The sequence below is a fragment of the Perca flavescens genome, chromosome 2 (assembly GCF_004354835.1).
Source record: "Perca flavescens isolate YP-PL-M2 chromosome 2, PFLA_1.0, whole genome shotgun sequence".
NCBI classification, from domain to species: Eukaryota; Metazoa; Chordata; class Actinopteri; order Perciformes; family Percidae; genus Perca; species Perca flavescens.
This window is the reverse complement of record NC_041332.1, coordinates 1,014,525-1,020,046: the sequence shown is the minus strand read 5'-3', so window position 1 is coordinate 1,020,046 and position 5,522 is coordinate 1,014,525. Positions and strand designations below refer to the sequence as shown.

The 5,522-nt window shown below is 42.3% G+C and overlaps 1 protein-coding gene across 1 annotated transcript in view; it reads left to right on the top strand.

The window, feature by feature from the left end:
• Positions 1-988: 988 nt before the first annotated feature.
• The window catches only part of LOC114545514 (spectrin beta chain, non-erythrocytic 1), a 62,600-nt gene continuing 58,066 nt past the window's right edge, over positions 989-5,522 (top strand). The window contains exon 1 of the mRNA XM_028563839.1: positions 989-1,089. The gene's annotated coding sequence lies outside the window, so the exon portion shown is untranslated. The remainder of the gene's footprint in view (positions 1,090-5,522) is intronic.

Below are 5,522 nucleotides of genomic sequence, written 5' to 3'. Positions count from 1 at the left end.
CATATCAAACCACTTTTGGTGAACTCAGCTAACCCCCCTACACATAACACAAAGCTTATTCTTTCAAAAAACCCATCCTTTAATTTTTTTAATATTAAAAAATGCTATAAATATATTATGCGGCATATATATAGCATTTATTTACATTAAAAAATATTTTAAAAATTATCCAACGAATATCCAACGTACAATATAAAACCAATTTTACCACGGTTCAAAAATTACCGATAATTTAATGTAAATTATGTTTATTCACCATCAATTCTATACAGACGTGTAAAACTAGTGGTAATAACTTATGGAGTTGGCTAAAAAGATACATAACATACCATTGGGTAATGATTAAGAGGCTACTTTATGCTTCATAAACAGGCCAACCCAACCGGAGGACAACCAGTGCGTGGTCGACAGGAAGACGATACGAGGGGAGAGCTACAGATATATGCAGGAAACACTAGGCTGGTTTTTGATGCTTTTTGTTGCTTTATTTATGCTTTTTTGTCATATTTAGTCTCCACCGTTACGTGTGATGTTTTGAATATGCAGAAAGTTTTAAACTACACAGAGAATATTTCCTTTACATAAACAAAGACATCTGCACCATAAAGTTGTTGCAGAAACATTCCTCAGAATGCTTCTGACCACAAACGGTGCAGAAAAAGTACCCACACACATAGAAGGAGATATATATTTACATTGAAAAATACTAAGTTCATTTACAAATGATGAAATATGAGTCACAAATTAGATACACAGATACAACACAGATATACCAATACAAATCACTCTGCATTCATTGGTGAATTGTGTTTTACAAGTTAGAAATTCTTCTGAGACTGTTTCAGCACTATAGTTTATGGGGGCCGACCGCACCCCTCCCCATATGGAAACTAAAGCTACGCCCTTGCAGGAGGGGGAGAGGAGGGGGAGGGGGGGGGGGCAGTGCGGATTATTTCCCGTCATTCCCTGCAGCAGCAGCAGCAGCAGCAGCAGCAGATCCAGATCCCTCCTGTCCGTCGGTCGCTCCTCTGTTTGCTCTCTCTCCTTCTCCTCCTTCTTCACAGGAAGTTAGCGGACTCTTGTGAGCAGGTAAGCGGCTCTACTGGGTCTCTGTGTGTGTCCGTGTGTGTCCGTGTGTCTCTGTGTGTGTCTCTACTGTGTCTACTGTGTCTCTATTGTCGCTGTGCTGTGATTGGAGCGCTGCGGAGCAACGCGCACGGATCCTCGGCTAGCTTCGTGTCGGCCTCTCGGACTCTGCTGCTCCGGTCTGCAGCAGAGAGTCTCCACCGGACGGAGGCCCCGGTGCTCTCCCTCTACCCCCGGGTGGATCCGCGCTCTGTATCCGTGCCTTGGTGCGCCTCGGCCCGCGTGTCCGCCGCCCGTGCCCCCGCCCTGGCAGCCATTAGTCTCGGCTGCAGGATGGAGGAAAATAACGGTGCGCCATGGAGGCAAAAACAGGCGTGGCCGCGGCGGGAGGAGGGAGTGTGTGTTTTGTGTGTGTGTGTGTGTGTGTGTGTGTGTGTGTGTGTGTTTATGTTTATGTGTGTGTGTGTGTGTGTGTGTGTTATATGTGTGTGTGCGCGTGCGCGTGCGTGAGATAATAAACAGCGCACATTTGCGGTGTGTTGTCCGGGATGTGTCCGGCCTGCAGCAGCTGTCCCCGGCTGTGGGAGGCTCTGCGGGCCGGGGAGGGCAGAACATGCTGGAAACAGACTGACGGTGACCCCCCCCCTTCTGTTTTTACTAATCTTAACTAGCAAGGGCGTAGGTTTTGTGTCAACATTTGGGGGGGGGGCGAGGGGGTGGGCGGCCCCCCAGAAATGATTCCTGCATTCTGGTGAATATTTCTGCATCAAGTTATTGTCCGGATGTCTGTATTTGTGTAAACTGAATTATTATTCTCCTGTATGGTTCAAAACTTTCTGCATATTCCAAACAGCATCACGTGTTTCAGGATGTTTTAGGGATCCTGAACATGTCAACAACAGAAGCTGTCGGAGAAGGAGAGAGCTCGTTGGAGCCAGAAGCCCCCAACTTTAAATCGTTACACAGCGTCTCATTGAAATGCTGCTTTATATTTACATGTGTCCTGTAGCCAGCCCCCAGACCAGCAGCACCATCCTGGGGACCCTGGGAGGGTTAGATGGTATGGTCCGCTGGAGGGGTGTCTGTAGACATATATATACAGGATAGAAACATATTTGGAGCCCCTGAACAGCTGTTTTTACCTCTTTTGGGGAGTCTTTCATATAGTTTGCCTCTTCTAACTAGCAGCGGTCCCTAATAACACTGTCTCCTCACGCTGCTCTGCACCCGGCTCACAGTCATTATTTTACGGCTAAATGTAACCGTGAAGACGGGAGGAGTCCCAGTCCCAACGCCGGCACTCGCTACGCCTCTGTCTCCCCCCGCCTGAAAGGCCTCAAAATGATTCATTAAGTAATACGTTTGAACATGTGTTTCTGTGTAACGTTGATACTGAAAACATAACGTGAGAATCCATCACACGATGAATGAAATCCAGCGTCTAAATGCAGCAGCAAACCTTAGCTCAACACAGACCGCCCCTGTTTAATCCTCCTGTTGACTTCCTTTCTACATCTCAAATTATATATATACATTATATTACAAATATGGGATTCTTTCAACCAAAGAACCCAAAAATAAAACCGGCTGTGATGATCCATCAACATACATTTCTCAGATCTTAATTTTTAGTCAAAATATTTTATAGTTTCTGCGTTTTTAACTCAAATATTAGGTATAATTTACTATGAATTAGGTTTATTGACTAGGGCTGCTCCCTCTTAGTGGACTAGTCGACTAATCGGTGGTTTGGTCTTAGTCAACTTAGACCTCTTTAGTCCATTAGTCATGTCTGATGCTGTTTTCATGCTGAATGACTTATTTCCAAGAAACGTACGAGCACATCTCTGGTAAACACATGAATTAAAGTGGTGCTTTAACATGACTCTTAGTGGAGAAACTCAGATTTATAGATCTGTCGATCAAATCAACTAATCAATTAGTCGATACAATTAAATAAGTGTTAGTCGACTAAGAAGTTCTTCAATCGACCACAGCCCTGGTATTGACCATTATATGCAAAAATAAGTGTAAAACATTAGTGTTAATAAGTTGTGAATGAATGAAGTTGGCGAAGAAGATGTAAGACCGAGTTGGGTGATAGTTTATGCTTCATATATGTGCCAAACCGACGACAACACAAAGGGTTAAAGAACAGCTGTGAATGAATGATGGAAGGAACGAATGATGCGTTAATGAAAGGGACGACTGGCGATCAATAATGGAGCCGTGGAGTATTAATAATGAAGGAAACATCCGGTTGGTCAGCTGTTAGAGAGCCAATCAGTTAACGTTGGGGTTATCTCCTGGATGAATGGATGAGTAGTTCTGGCTCTAAAATGTGGATCAGTGGTTCCCAAAAAGTCCAAGATGACGTCACAACTCAAAGATATTCAGTTCCCTGTCCCAGAGGAGAGAAGAAACAAATCACACACGTTTACCTGATTTATCATAAAGAAATGACTCCGACCGATGGATGGATTATCAGAATAGATAGAGATTAAAAAATAAAGTTTTTAAGTAAGAATGAAAGGAGGGAAGGACAGAAGAAAGGAACAATAGAATAACGATAAGTAAAGAGAGGATGGAAAAAGGGAAGGAAAGAAGAGGTATTTAAAAAAATAATTAAGCCGAAATATAACCCCATCAAAGACTAGCCCTTTACAAAAGCTGCAGTCTAATTTTAGAAAATCAACTCAAAAATCTAACCCTCGTCTAACTCCATATTATTCAACTCCAGAAATGTGCTGTGTACGTTAATTCTGTGTCGTACCAATACTTACTTGTACATCTTTGCTTAACTCAAGGTCCCCTTACTAGCCTTTTCCAGAGCTTTCACCCGCATCTCCCAATCCTCGTCAGCAGAGGAAATCGGCTGAAAGGTATAGAGAAGGCTTGCAAGTGGAACCTGAGTTGAGATTTTTTTTTTGTCACACTATTTCACATTACTTTACCGTGAAGAATGAGCTTTTCTGTCTATATTCAGATTCACTTTAATAAGTCTTCTTTAATCATTAGGAAGAGCAGGGGTGTGTCATCGAAGGAACTCGTAGTTACTACTTGCAGTAGTTGGTGAACTAATGTTGCTGGCAGAGTAACTGTGCAGCCCTAATCGCCTCATAAATAAAGTTCTACCAGTGACAGGTAGAGCTGGGCAATATATTGATATTATATCGATAATGTGATATGAGACTATATATTGTCTTAGATTTTGGATATCGTGATATGACATAAGTGTCTGTTCCTGGTTGTAAAGGCTGTATTACAGTAAAGTGAGGTCATGTTCTGACCTCACCAGACTGTAGCTGTTCTATTATTTGCCTTTTACCCACTTAGTCATTATATCCACGTTACTGATTATTATTTATCTAAACTCTCATGGTGTGAATATTTTGTGAAAGCACCGATAGTCAACACTACAGTATCGTTGCTGTATCGATATCAAGGTATTTGGTCAAATATATCGCGATATTTGATTTTCTCCCTATCGTCGAGAACCGATTCCTACTTTTGGAATCGTTTGTGTTGCAGCCTTAGAGCACAGTAAGCAGCGCTCTAGTCTGGCTTTATTTTACGTTGAAAAAGCTGTAACACTGCAACCCACCACTGAATCAAAATAAAACGTCCTCTTATTTGTGAAATAGGCATGTGACTCGTTTCACCTCCACCCTCAACGAATCCGAATCAATAAGAACCGGAATCAGAAGGAAGAATCAGGATTGTTAAAATCCAAACGATGGCCAACCCTGAAGTAACTGGATACTTCTTCAGAGTAACAACAAACGAGTGTTTCCTGTTTGGAGAGAATCTCTGTTCAGTCAGCCAATAGAAACACAGCTGCAGACGGTCCGTTATCGATCGGATCAATAGTAATGGTTCTCTGAGTGCCTGTTTACCCGATGAATAATAAAGGAGTTAAAGTAGCGATAGAGCTTTTAGTTAAAAGAGTAAGATCCTTTAACATCAAACAGCCCTGAAATCACCATCACCAAACTCCACCAGACTCCATGTAAATAATCAGGACTTTCATCATCGTAAAACACACTTCATTCAAAGTGGACTGAAACTAAATAAAACTATCAAAAGCCGTCTTGGTTCATGTTTCCACTGTTCGAACAATCACCACTCTGGTTTGGTTGAAATAAACCCTTAATTCACCCATTTACATGTGGAGATATGCTGGCTCTATACACGCTAAAAGTCCTGATTATTTACATGGAGTCTGGTGGAGATATGCTGGCTCTATACACGCTAAAAGTCCTGATTATTTACATGGAGTCAGGTGGAGATATGCTGGCTCTATACACACTAAAAGTCCTGATTATTTACATGGAGTCTGGTGGAGATATGCTGGCTCTATACACGCTAAAAGTCCTGATTATTGACATGGAGTCTGGTGGAGATATGATGGCTCTATACACGCTAAAAGTCCTGAT